Here is a 15,285-nt window from a genome sequence, read left to right as displayed (position 1 = left end):
TTGTGACCTTTTAAACGCGAACCTTGGCTGTTCGAAGTTTATGTCACCTGTGTTGAGGATCCCCCAATGACGTTTGATTGTGTTCTTAATTCTGTTTGATACGGGGGTAAAAGTGGTGACACAGGTGATTGGCTGGTTCTCAGTGGGTGTTTTTTCCCGTCTCTCCAGTAGGGCATCTCTGTTATTATTTCTGGCCCGTTTGTTAGCTTTAGTGACCTCTCTTTTTGGGTAGCCTCTGTCGAGTAAATTCCTAGATAGGATGGTGGATTCTTTTTTGTAATCTGCGATGTCACTGCAGTTACGCCTGATTCGGAGGAATTGCCCGAAGGGTAAATTCGAACGTAAAGCTTTAGGGTGGTGGCTATCATAATGCAGCAAGCTGTTACGATCTGTGGGTTTCCTGAACATTGTGGTATGGAGTCTGCCCTCTAGCAATTTAATCGTCAAGTCAAGGAAGGCAATCTCATTTGGTGAGGAAGACATGGTAAAGTGCAGGTATGGGTTGAGTGTGTTGACCCATTCAAAGAAAGCCTCATGCGAGCTGGGAGGGCCTGTCCATAAGATGAGAATATCGTCAATGAAGCGCTTCCACATTCTGATATTGTCCGAGAAAGGGTTAGATTGATGGTGAATGTGCTTATCTTCGAAATCGGCCATGTACAGACATGCCACCGACGGGGCAAAGGTGCTGCCCATCGAAGTCCCTTGAGTCTGGTGAAAATATTTGCCGTTGAACTCGAAGAAATTTTCGGTGAGTGCTAGGGTGCACATTCCATGATGAATGAAGGTGGGGTGTTTGAGTTCCATTCCTCCAATCTCAGACGTGACTCAATTACCTCTAGTGTGGCCCTCTGGGGGATGTTGGTGTAGAGGGCCTCAACATCTAGAGTAATCAGGAGATCAATGTGCCCCACATCTTGGATTGAGTTAAGAAGCCGTAAGACATCGCTAGTGTCCTGAATGTAGGAGGGAATGCGTTTTACTAGAGGTTGCAAAAAGTGATCGCAGAACGGCGAGAGTGGTTCCAGTACCGAGCCAATACCTGAGACTATGGGTCTCCAAGGGACTGGTCTCGTTCCCTTATGAATTTTGGGCAGTATGTAAAAATATGGGACCCTTGGATCTTTTTTATTTAGAAATTCTGCCTCCTTCTTGCTTATCCATTGTTCGCATTCTGCAGTTTCCACTAAGCCTGTAATAGCTGTTTGTAGGTGTGGGGTAGGATCACTGGGAATGGGAGTGTAGTACCGTTGGTCATTCAGTTGCCTAGAACATTCAAATTCATAGTCTCTGGTGTTCATCAGAACCGTGGCGCCTCCTTTGTCAGCTTGTTTTATGGTGACAAGGGGGTCGTCTGCCAGTGATTTTACCACCTCCATCTCATTGCAGGAAATATTGGAATGCCTGGTTTGTCGGTCAAGAGCATCAATGTCTTTAAGTACTGCTTGCTCAAAGGTTAGAACCTCATACAGTAGGAACCATCCCATTGTGGGGTGTGAAAGTAGATGGGTTATGTAAACCTGAGTCTTCTGTTGGTTCACAGGGCTTACCATCAAAGAAGGCCTTTAGTCTGACTTTTCTAAAGAATGATTGAATTTCTCTGGTCTGGTTGAACAGGTCAATTCTGGGCGTTGGGACAAAGCCAAGTCCCTTTTGAAGGACTTTCTCCTCACTCTCAGTCAGGGGACGATCCGAAAGGTTGACTACAAGGCTCATTTTGGTCCTGACCTGTTCGTGCTCCGTGTGTCCATCCCGTGGGGGCGTGTGTCCTCCCATTGCACTCTCTTCTCTGTAGCGTTGCCTCGCTTTCGCCCGCGCCCTCTGCCCCAACCTCTGCCTAAAAAAGGGGGGCGTGCAGACCCTTGGGGTGCGAAAAATGGTGGGTATTGTGGAGCGAAGGGTGGTTGGAACTGCGGAAATTGAGGGTATTGCCAAAACGGGGGACCCATGGGTTGCCCTTGTTGGGGAAAGTTAGGGTAATTATGGAAGTTCTGTTGTCCTCGACCCCTGCCCCTTTTGGCCCTAGGTGGTATGTTTGGTATTTCATTTTCATCGCTGTTCTCAGATCCACTGTTAGAACCTCTTCTGGATGAGGTTGTGCTAGAGTCTGAGTTATAGTTGGTTCCTGGGGGGACGTAGTCTTCTTTGAGGTAAGGATAGACTTTTTCCTTTGAGAACCTTTTAATGTACTTTTGGAGTTTGGCCACTTTTTGGTTCATAAGGTACTCCTTATGTTCTGCCATTTCCTTGTTCAGTTCGGCTAATTTGGTTTTGAAACCCGTGTTTTGGGCCGTAGTCGTAAGGGCTGCCTCGGCCTCCTGAATGCGGACTAAGAGGGCATCTGCTAGTCGTTTTGCAGTATTCACGATGAGGATCAAAAGGTCATGGGTGCATTTCCATGCTACTTTAGACCACTCAATTTTAAACTGTCCATCTTCCCAGAAGATCCTGGGGAAGTTCTTAACTATTAGGCCATTTGGAGCAATTTTGGCTTTGAAATATTGCGCCATCATCGTTCCATGTATTGTAATCCTTATCCATTCCCGTTTGAGATCTGCCAAAGATTGCCACTCAGTGGTGTTGCTTACTGAGGCTGTTTCCACGTCTATACCAAAGAGTGATGGAGTTCTCATAATAGCAGCTGCGTCCTCTTCCCCGAAACTTAGTCCCTGACCTTCCATTATGGTGTAGTCACGGGACGCGTTCCTGGTTGAAGAGGAATTCTTCAAAATTGAAGGAGAAGAAGGTAAGTTACCCACTAGGGGTAAGGTGTGTGACTCACCAATGTGGTTTATCACAATCACCAACTGGCTTGCTTTAACCCAGGACTGTCCAGACTGTACAATATAATACCTTTTCCAGTCCCTATGAGTTTTGCCTATATGAACCACCCCGATACTACTGCCCCCCCCTTTTTATTAACTGGACTACATAGCCCAACTCTGTTTACACCACTCAACTATGGCTGTCCCGGCCTCAACAGATAACACGTGACCCACGCAGTGGGCGTCTGTTGACGCAACCTTATGACGAGGTCGCCTATGAATAGTCCACACCCCCGAGCTCCATTACCTATTCGAGCTCGGCGGTGATGGGTAGGTGACTCCGCACGGACACGGGTAACTTGAGGTAAGACAATCCCCTCCCATCCTACACCTGGTAACGCTTTGTACCATATTCACCAACTCCTCAACCTCCACTAGAGGTTTTCTCTCACCTATACCCTCCATAGCTAATAATTCCTTTCCCTCCCCCAGCCAGAACTATAGGCAAATCCTGTTGTACCGACCCGCGGACTACTCAGGTGGCCAATAGTCCAAGACCTTTAGGTGAGTTCACATCAAACCATCAACACTTATAAACGTTTACTACTCTATGGCCAAGATACTCTCCTTGAGACTGCAGCTGCGTTTTTTAATACACTGGTTTTAATTCACTACACACTAGTCACGCACATAGTGTGGAAGAGTGTTCACTACACATTGCACCCGACGACAACACTGGCATGTTTTTGGGCGTGTGATATTCTACACACTACCACTAATTCACTGCACCTAGTTGTTGTATTGGCTGTTACCGTTGATACCTTTGCTAGAGAACGTGGCATCTGTTTAACCATGTTCCTTTTTCTCTATTATTCAGGCATAGGATTATCCCCTGAGGTAAACCACACGAGACACATGACACCAGCATGGTTTCTTTCAATTCTCCTTTTTTTAAATTTCACCTTCACTAGGTCCTGACGAATCGCGGGAATTTCCCATGCGAGAAACATGTTGACCGACCCTCACTTTAGTCTCGCTTTGGGTTACGCTACCTAATCCGCCGTCACCCAACGAGCTAATTACACCTTTTAACTGCAGTAGGGGGACCCCCCGAGAATAAAGTGTTTTTCTGGCACCCCCTGCTACATTTTAAATCACCCTTTCTCTTCAGGATACTGATTGCCCTGACCCACATACCCGCACTTCACCAATAGGCAGTTGGACAAAAAGATCTCCGCCAAAGAGCCCCTCTCTGAGGTGAGCCCGTCGGGGATTGCACCGCCTCCCCGACGAGGAGCAACGCCTATGATGAAGCATGACATCCCTCGGGGTGTGTGAGGCAAACACGTCCAACAAAATGGATGCCCAACGGTGTAACATACACACCTCCGGTCAAGCCAATCTGTTTAATCTCCTTTAATGCTCTTTAGGAACAGTTCAGCAACCCCCTCTTGCTGTAACGTGTATTCTACACGGGCACACGCTGATACTGGACCTTCCACCCTGCCCCTGGGTGGTAATTGGTGCCCGTCTGATCAACTGATCTTCCTCCCTCCTTCTTGACGACCACACACCACACTGTCACACCAGAAAACCCGCTCCGCTGTAACTCGGGCATTGTAGCACAGCTGGGCTGATGAAGCATGCCACCAACTAGGTTGCTGGGTGAGGGTTCTTCTTACAAATCCATTGGATTTGTTGTGCTTCGGTGCTTGGCACTGAGTCGGTATAACTAAAGGATTAATTAGTGTTTCCGTCCACGTTGTTGCATTTATTTCCTGTAAATATTTGACATGTTTGACACTGAATTGAAGTGGCTCTTGCACAGAATGCACCACAGCGCCAGAAGTTAGAGTATGCATCACTGCCTCAATTACCTCTTGTCTGTGAGTCACCCAAATCGTGGGGATTTTTCTACAGTACAGAGAGCATGCACTTTTTTGAGTTCTTAGGAATCTCCTTAGTGCTGCTTCTGCACAATTCAAGTTGCCCCGCATATAGGACCGCTGAATGTTAAATTCAGTAAAGAAATATGGTATCCCAACTGGTATTATTTAAAGGCAGTTAACAAGGATATGAGTACAACATTATCCGAAAGGAGGCAAGGAGACTCTGTATGATTATGGCACGTGCTCAAGGCATCATTCATACAAAAGTTCAAGGGAAAAAGTAAAACAAAAGGAATCATTTGCAGTTATTGCAGCACTGCAGTATACAATTTACAGAAATAGAGAACAACCCAAATTGTACGTGGTGCTCTAGGTGTATCAGTGACAACCAAGGTAGCGACGCATGTGACAATGTGAAACAGCGTGGGCGGCGCAAGGTGACTGGTGCATAAATATACAGTGAAACATTTGGTACACGGCGGTTCCCAGTGGCTTTAAAAGTTCACATTTAGTATGTTCAATGTCGTGAGCCGCTTTGTGTGTTGCGCCTGTCTTTCCGCTGGATGGTCGACGGCGTTTTGATCCAATTTAATTGGAACGGTTTTCCTGGTCTTCCATGCCTCTGTGTCTGCAGAGGTCAACCTCACCTACTGTCTCTGTTTGTTAACGTGGACAGAATGCAACAAACACCCTGGACACCGGCAGTGGCTGTACACGAGAAATAACAGGCCACCGTGCTTGTGAATAGAGGCACCCTGGGCGGCATCCCCTATGGAACTGCTCATATGAACTGGACTCCACCAGTATGTTTGTTGAACTCCCTGGGTCCAATGGATGTGTCTGCAGACTGACTGAAAAGCATAGGTTTAAGTCCAACAAGATTAAAGTAGCATTTCAACCTTCCAGTGTCCATAAAGATGCGCTCAAGCTAATACTTCTGGCCATGGTAACATCTCGCCTGGATTACGGCAATGCCCTTTATCATGGCATGCCTGACTACCTCATGAGGCCTCTCCAATTGGTCCAAAACCAAGCCGCTCGGCTGGTTTTTAATTTACCAAAATCACACCACGTTACACCCCTCCTCGTCTCCCTGCACTGGCTCCCTGTCCGGCAGCGCGCCTTATTCAAGCTTGGCTGCACCATCTTTAAAGCCGGGACAGGCTCTGCCCCTTCTTTCATTAACACAGCCATTCAAGACTACTTTCCATCGAGAAATCTCCGTTCTTCCTCCCACCACCTTCTCGTGGTCTCTCGCTTCAAACGGAAGAAGTGGGGGGGCTCCAAATTCTCGACCACGGCCCCAGCTTTTTGGAACTCCCTCCCAATCTACCTGAGAACCTGCTCCCAGTACCCTCTGTTCCGTAAAGGCCTCAAGACCTTTCTCTTTACCCAAGCCTTCCCCTCTTAAACAGTTACTTCCCCCAATCTTCCTGCCCCCTGAGTAGCAGTAGCCATTTAGCGCCAAGAAACCGCTAGGTGTACGAGCGCTCTACAAAACCCTTAAACTCAAACTCAAGTAAGTAGCACTGAGATAGCAATATTAGCATAGGAATGTTATTGTTGCGAAGAATATTAGATTGAATGCTCTAAAATGACAGAGACAAGCAAATATTTATTTTGTATCCACCGTGATACACGTTGTTCTGAATGCATTATCTTAAAAGAAATATTGTTAATGGCATCATCACAAACCACAGGAGAAACATTCACAGGTTTTATGTTGGTTGGCCCCACTTTCAATTTCATTTTAAAGTAATTTGAAATATCTGATCAGGCTTGGTTTTAGTTATAAGGTTCACGTAGTTTTACATAAATAAAAAAAATACAACTTATGCTTTAAATTAAAATCGACAAGGAGTCTTTCACATTACAAGAGAACAGTTTTTCACGCTTTTTCTTCTGGAATACACCGGAGTGCTCTGTTAGGACACCAATATGATTGGATTTAATTCATTGTTCAAAGACGCCAGCGTGTTTGCATACGCAGGTCAGAAGCATTTGAATTCCAACCCTGCTCCTGCTTTTAGTCAGAAAAACAAGTAACACAACAACTCACCTCACTCCAAAGAAACATATCCATGGGGTGTGTCGGTGGCATTATGGAACACATGGGGCCTCATTTATGAAAAGTGACGCGTCGCTGCGTGAAAACAGCGATGCGTCACTTTTCATTGCGCCCTCCTTGCGACAACAATGATGCGTCATATTTACATTATGACGCATTATTTCGCAAGGAGTTACAGATACGTCAGTAATTCTGACGTATCTGTAAGCGCAAAAGTGACGCATTGCTGGAGTGTGTCACAAATGTGACGCAACTCCAGCAATGCGTCCTTTCACATGGGGCAAGCCCCATGTGAAAGGGCCTGCATCAGTCTTACGCCTGCTGTGAGGCAGGCGCAAGATTTTGACGCAACGGCGTCCTAAAAGTGATGCAGTGAAATCTCATAGCTTTCACTGCGTCACTTCTACGACCCTTCCTTGCGTCAATACGCCCCCCTTGCATACATTATTCCTGGCACAGGTATAATGTGGCGCAGGGGTTTACAAAGTGACACATCTACCTAGATGCGTCACTTTGTAAATATGGCGCAAGAAGGCGCAGTTTTTACGCCACTGGTGCGTCACAAAAAGTGACACACCGGTGGCGTAAAAGTGACGCAAGGGCTCATAAATGAGGCCCATGGTATTCCCCCTCGGGATCACAAATCCAGTTGTTAGGTCGAGCCTGGGCAGCGCATGCTCTGCTCTGCGAGCTATGCTGTATTGGAGTATGTGCTTGAAACCCCGCCCACTCTCCACCCATGTTTGTCATTGGCTTGCCTCATTGTCTTTCGTAAATGCTGGCTTCTGATTTGTTATAAGGCTTGTTAGTCACTCTTTAGTACCGCCTTGTCTTCCTTTGTAACCCCCCATGAGGACTGGCCCTTTTACTTCAGTTGTTACACTGTACATCTTCTTTAGTTTACTCTGTAAACACTATTTTCTATAATGAGTTTCTCTCACTGCAGGGATGCAAGATGGTCTCTTGAGCGCAGTTGTAATCACCGGCTTGTTTATTTAACTTGCAGCAAACGGGGAGTTATTTAAAGGCCATGGGAGACAGAAGGGGGCAACTCAGCGATGCCTTCTAGCATTTGCAATGCAATTTGCCCCGCATTGGTAAATGACAATGCCTTTTATTTATGTTTTAAAAACTAAAACATAAATAAAAGGCATTGTCATTTACAATATCAATCGCTAAAACTTGCATAAATGTGAAGCCTATTGCATTGCAGATGCTTGTTTTTTTCTCTTCTTTAGTTATCCCAGTGAGCCATATTTGTGTTTATTGCTCCGTGGACTGTGTGTGCCAAGAACCCTAAACCTGTTTGTTTTACAGTGAGTTTATTATAGTTCCAAAGCCTGGCACGTACCTTGTGGCTTTTTATAATTGTCAATTGTGGTATTTTAGTGTGCTTGGGCAGTAGACATCTTAAATAAATATTTATTGCTCCCTGTTTATTCCACTCGGGCTGTACCAAATCTAAGCATGTGATTTAAACAAAGCTCAGGGAGTTTAAAACACAGGGCCTGACATGGCTCGCAGCTATGCCTTCTTGTGGCGTGGCCTGCTGTCATGTGTAATGTGAGCAGCGAAAGCAATGTGCTCCTGCTGGAAATAAAAAGCACACTAAAAACTGAAGGTCATATACCAGTGGGCACATCCTGCAAGATCTGGCTTTATAAGATGCATAATGGAAAGATACATGTTGGACCCAACCTCGTGGCGTGGTCCTCCCTGACCCGTAGCAACTCCCTTCCGAGCTTCCACCACAACAGCCCCCTGAGTCCCCCGGCCTAACCAACCCTTCCCTCCACGTTAAGACCAGACCCTTCCCGGACTTCCCAGCCGTGCCTCCATCTTCCCGGCCCGTAGGCCCTGTGTGCCCACTTTTCGGCACCTAAGATGGCCGCCCGAGCCAGCGCGGCCTAGGCCGAGAGGCGCCACCCTGGCGGGAGGACAGAGCGCTCCCAGCGAGTGAGAAAGGGAGGAGCAGTATCCTTCACACCTCCGACCTCTCCTCGAGAAGTGGGTTTCGATCGCCCCTCCGGCCGCCCGGAGGGCTGGCTCCACGCCTGCTGTGTGTCTGGGACTCCTCCCGAAACCAACCTGAATTGATCAAAGGGCCGCGTGGCAGGAAACCCCAACAAGCGGCCCCCAGGTGCCAAGTCTCCTGCCGATCAGACTCCGGAGATCAAAGAGGAGCAGTCCTATAACTGGGGGTGCTCCGGGACTATCGGCAGATTCGATTCTGGAACAAAGAGAGCCCTGCTGACGTGGTCGCGGCTCTTTTGGCAGAGAAGGACTACTGCTGGAACCACCTGAGCCCTGATGAGTGACTCGCGCCTCCCCTGCAACCTTGGAACATCTGAGCCCTGCTGAGTGACTTGCGGCTCCCCTGAAGATCGTAAGACCTCCGACATCTTGCTTGAGCCCTGCTGAGTGACTCGTGGCTCCCCTGCAACTTTGGAACATCCGAGCCCTGCTGAGTGATTTGCGGCTCCCCTGAAGATCGTAAGACCTCCGACATCTTGCTTGAGCCCTGCCGAGTGACTCGCGGCTCCCCGATTCTCCCGGTCCGGCTGAACCCTGAAAGATCGCCCCGTATCCCCCAGCTCGAGGATTAAGAGCTGTGCGCCGGATGCGCAACGACTTTGACACTGATCCTATAAGACTGTCCCGCTACCCCTACCCTGACCAAGACTCTTGAAGTTCTGCTCTACTTGTATTTACCAGCTTTCTCTGATCATAAAGATCCCTTGAATCACGAGATAAAGAAACGTTCTTAAGAAGCTACGGTGTGGTGTCTCTTTGTCGTGTGGTGCTTGTGTAGTGTGTACGATCCTAGAATCGAGACTCTCCCCCTGAGAAGTCTCTCTCTAGTGCTCGTATTCGTACCTAGGGAGGTGGGTCCCAGGGTGGTCAGGTACACTTCCTGCCCTCCCCTGTGGTCGCCTTCTAACAATACACTAGCCCCCTTCGTTTCTGAAGATTCCTGCCTCAGCACATGCCTGGAGCTCTCTGCAAAAGAAACGGCTTAGATAAAAAAAAGTGTGGAGGGTTGGAGGGGAACAGGGGATGCAACAGGGAGAAATGGTTATCACAGCTGCCGGCTTCCCCTCTGAGTAACATGGTTTGAGTCTCGGCATCGACTCAACATTCTGTGATTCTGTATAAATCACTATTTCCCAGTGCCTAAAAGTCCAACACAAATTAAAGTATGTATGTAGAACAGAAAATACTGAATGGGAACAAGCGGGAAACCATAAAAAAAAGACGGACAGCGAGGACAGAAGCAGGGCACTAACGTGCGCCAGCCAGCACAGTTGTTTTCTTTATTTCAGGAGTGCAGACGGCCATGCTGAGTGCAGGCAAAAACCAGCTATTAATAAACCAGACTGGAGGAGGGAGGAGAGGTCATCACATGCTGTACAGTGTGATGGCCAACAAATACATCCTCTGAGTGAAATCGCCTGGGAGGGAACTCGGCACACAAAAGAGGGAAATTTCCACATATGCACAAATAATAAGCCAGCATTTTTAAATGCCACATCTAACACCCAATAGAAATTGGGAGGCGTGCTAAAAGCCCATAGAGAGATACAACAGGTTGAGGCTCGACCTAAAAACAACACTTAGACTTGCCGGGCAGAGATCACAGGAGATTTCTTGAATGAACTTCATAAGTTTATTCTTCAGCCGAGGAAGTCCCAGTCAACCACCTCTTCAAGTCACAGGCTCTCTCCACCTTCCACTGTTACATAGTTTAGCATTCCAATATAGAAACTCAAAAAGAGATCTGCACAACATTACAGTTAAGTTAGCTCTCAGTGTCCCTTCGTGATGTGCCACGCTCATGTCCTTGCTAAACGCTGTGTTTGTCTGTCTCTAACGTTTTCCCTAATTCCCCCTACACGTCCAATCATCAATCCCCAAACCTCTTCCTTGAAGTTTTGCATCTTTGTGCTGTTATCTGTTTCTCCCATCAATAAAACGAATACTCGGTGGGTGCAGTGTAAGCGAAGCAAAACTGCTATGGGGGAAATTGGGGTTTACCCCAATCTGCCCCACGGGAGGGGGTGGGGGTTGGGCAAAAAGCCAACTAGAGACCAGGAGCTATTTTTGTTTACAAACCAAAAGGGGTGGTGTTGGCCTACATAGGCTTCAAAACTTTCCTGTACTCCCAAGTGCCATGCAGTGTTAAAAAAAAGCAAATGCAGCCTGTCTGGGACTTTGGCTTTACCCAATCTCCAAATGGCCCAACAGTCTTTTTGCCCACCCTGGTGATGGTTGGGGCTTTACCCTCAATTTTTGCACTGGTGGGTGCAGAAAACCTATTTGACAGTAGAGGTTATTGCTTACAATAAATATAAAGCTAGGATGGCCCACCCAGGCATTGGGCCTTACCTCATCATGGGTCAAGCAGTCTTTCTGCCCAGAATGGGGGGAGGGACTGATTGATGAGGTTACTCCCAATCTGACACATCTCCCCGGGGTGCAGAAAACCCACAGGACACCATGGACTCTTTTTTGTTTGCAGAAATAAATATAAGGCTTGGGATTGCCTGCCCAAGAATCAGGATGTAACCTCACTTTTGAAATTCCAACTCTCTAGGGGTTTATTGATGGGTTTATCCCCAATCAATGTTCCCCTGGTGGTGTCTCTCCCAGCCATCAGGGATCACCCCAATCCAAAAGGGCCCAGCAGTCTGTCCCACCCGACATACTGCTCCTTGGGAGCTGCTTGGGGCCAAATGACAACCAGGAACCCCTACCAATCCTGGGCATTTCTGGAATGTAGAGACCCACACAATACTGGGTAGTGTGGCTTGCGTTGATCCTAGCAGTTTCTTAACCAGAATTCCCTGCGAACGTCAAAGTTTGAATCTAAAAAAGGTGTTTTTTCTCATATTTCTCATATCTATGTGGGACCTTGGACACTCACAGCCAATAGCCCACATCTTACCGCCCTGCATTCCTGCACTTCTCTTGATTGAATCGCTGCCTTCCATATGGACGTGGACCTAATGACCATCAATGGAACGGACCAACACTGTAGACTTCCCCACTGATGCCAGAACTTTCCCTGTACCACCCCCACTGATTCCAGTTCTTTCCCTGTCCCACCCCCACTGATTCCAGAACTTTCCCTGTCCCACCCCCACTGATTCCAGAACTTTCCCTGTCCCACCCCCACTCATTCCAGAACTTTCCCTGTCCCACCCCCACTGATTCCAGAACTTTCCCAACCAGAAATGCGAGGAAAATGTGTGCTTCTAGTCAAAGTTTTACATTTCCAGGACATACTGGTTATGAAAATATAATGAGGGGTCAAAAGACAAAATATCGACTACAAAATATCGAATGGACATAATATCGAGTACAAAATATAGGCTGGACAGAATATCGAATGGACAGAATATAGACATCAAAAATATCGTTTTGAAGGTAAGTAATGTAATATCGAAATTTAAAATATAGATAGTCCAAATATCGAAGTACATAGTATAAGTTAATAAAAATATCGAACATTTAATAATATCGAATTTTTTATAGTGTATTTTATGTGTTAAAAGTGTTTATTTATGTTATAATGTAATTTAATTAATGAATTTATTGTTATTTAAATTTTGCATAATTTAATTCTGTAGCGGGTTGTGGGTTTATAGGGGAATAGGGTGGGAAGTAATTTAATTATAATTAATTAAATATGTGAATTTATTTATTGGTATTTGTTTATAATTAATTGTTATTTAATTTTTATTTTGTAAATAATTACATTTTAATTGCCAATTAATTTTATTTAATTGATTAATTGATAATTATGTTAATTAAATTAATTTAATTTTTGTAGCGGGTTGTGGGTTTATAAGGGAATAGGGTGGGAAGTAATCTAATTATAATTAATTAAATATGTAAATTTATTTATTGGTAAATGTTTATAATTAATTGTTAAGTAATTTTTATTTTGTAATTAATTAGATTTTAATTGCCAATTAATTTTATTTAATTGATTAATTGATAATTATGTTAATTTACCTAATTTATTTTATGTAGTGGGTTGTGGGTTTATACGGGAATAGGGTGGGAAGTAATTTAATTATAACTAATTACACATGTTAATTTTTGGGGGATTTATTAGATTTTAATTTTTAAGTAAGTTTTAAATTACAAATGAATTAATTGTTAATTTGTAATTAATTAGTATTACTACATAACTAATTGTAATGATTAAATTAAATTAGTATTTGGAATGAATTAATTTTTATATTGTATTAAATTGGTCATTACTTTTAAATAATTTTTTGATAGATATTAATATATATATATATTTATAAATAATATATGAAGTATCTACTTTCTTTACTGTTGCACTCTTTGGAGTGGGAATAGTAATTTTTACCCCTACGATATCCAACGCTTTCCCTAATTTTGCACTCTTTGGAGTGGGAATAGTAATTTTTACCCCTATGCTATCCAACGCTTTCCCTACTGTTGCACTCTCTGGAGTGGGAATAGTAATTTTTACCCCTACGCTATCCACCGCTTTCCCTACTGTTGCACTCTCTGGAGTGGGAATAGTAATTTTTACCCCTACGCTATCCAACCCTTTCCCTACTGTTGCACTCTTTGGAGTGGGAATAGTAATTTTTACCCCTACGCTATCCAACGCTTTCCCTACTGTTGCACTCTCTGGAGTGGGAATAGTAATTTTTACCACTACGCTATCCAACCCTTTCCCTACTGTTGCACTCTCTGGAGTGGAAATAGTAATTTTTACCCCTACGCTATCCAACGCTTTCCTTACTGTTGCACTCTCTGGAGTGGGAATAGTAATTTTTACCTCTACGCTATCCAACGCTTTCCCTACTGTTGTACTCTCTGGAGTGGGAATAGTAAGTTTTACCACTACGCTATCCAACCCTTTCCCTACTGTTGCACTCTCTGGAGTGGGAATAGTAATTTTTACCCCTTCGCTATCCAACGCTTTCCCTACTGTTGCACTCTCTGGAGTGGGAATAGTCATTTTTACCCCTATGCTATCCAACGCCTTATCTACTGTTGCACTCTCTGGAGTGGGAATAGTAATTTTACACTTCCGCTATCCTACGGTAATAATATTGGATATTTCATAATTATATTATGTTACTATATATATATGTTTTAACAAATATGATTGTAAACATTTATTTTTATAACTTTAATTAATTATTTAATTATTATAAGGTAAGTTATTTATTTTTAAGTATATTTTAGGAAATAATTTTTAATATTAATTTAACATTGTTTTTAATAAAGTCGATATTTTTACAAACTATATTGTAGTAAACAATATTTTTTACTTACCTATTTGTAGATACAAAGTCGATATTCTTTCTGTCGATATTTTGTCGCCGATATTTTTGGCAGTCGATATTATGTCCCGCAATAATATGTCAGTGATCCATAATGAGGACCATGCATGTCCCGCCACTTCGGATGCTTCTAATGGGTGGTTTCCAGAAATGTCCAGATTTGATGGGTTAAATTGACTGCAGCCCAGGTCCAAATACCGCTGCTGCCCACATCACCAAAGTGGGACACCTTTCAATGTGAAATTATGATGTCTCCACATTGCATTTTTGGTAAGAAATGTGTGAACAAATAAATGCAGAGTATTCATTTTTAATAATTAAATTTCTCTCGATAATTGACAAACAAATGGAAGCCGTTGGGCAAGAAATGTATAGTTTGCAAAGTGCCCTCTGAATCAAATGATAGTATGGGCATCCCAAATTCAGAATGAACAAACAACCACTATTAAAAAACTCAGGGGCATATTACCAACAGTTAGCGATATTTATCGCTAACTGAGCTTAGCGTTAGTTTTTTTAAAGCCGCGCTTCGCCCAATATCATCGCTGAGATAACGTCCTATTACCAACGTTTATCTCAAAAGCGATAATATTGCAGGCGTTAGCGTGAATATTGCTGGAAAACCCGCGGTGTTCACACATTAGCGTGCAAATGCTGTTAGCCATGTTATCCACCTCCCATTGGATAACATGGCTAAGAACTGGTATTTGCAGGCGTTAGCGTTTGGCGATATTCGCGCTTAGCACGAATATTTCCAACGCTTCGCCTTTCTTGGTAATAGGCGATAGCGATGTTAGCGACTGCTGTCAGCCGCTAACGGGTTGGGTACGCCCACTTTGCATGTCATTAGCGATAAATATCACTGACATGCAAAACGGGCCCCAAACCGCTCGCTATCGCCTACAAGCTGTCGCTAACTGGTGTTAGCGACAGCTTGGTAATAGGGCGATGGAATTTTCATATTTTTACAAAATAACGACATTTTGCTATATTATGGTTATTTTCTTGATTCGGTTCAGGGGAATCCACAAACCTTGGGTACCTTTACAAACTCCAACATGTGGGAAAGAAGGATCAAATGTGGCCTGAAGAAATATTTTCGATGAAAAGCTATGAAGGCATGACAACAAACTGTCCCAAAGATCCCAAAACAGGCTCGACAGCAGGTGAAAACTGTGGAATAGCCAATTAATTAAAGATAAAAACGAACAGATCCATTTCAGGGCTTT

The sequence above is a fragment of the Lissotriton vulgaris genome, chromosome 5 (assembly GCF_964263255.1).
Source record: "Lissotriton vulgaris chromosome 5, aLisVul1.2, whole genome shotgun sequence".
NCBI classification, from domain to species: domain Eukaryota; kingdom Metazoa; phylum Chordata; class Amphibia; order Caudata; family Salamandridae; genus Lissotriton; species Lissotriton vulgaris.
Note: the sequence above shows the minus strand (reverse complement) of the source record.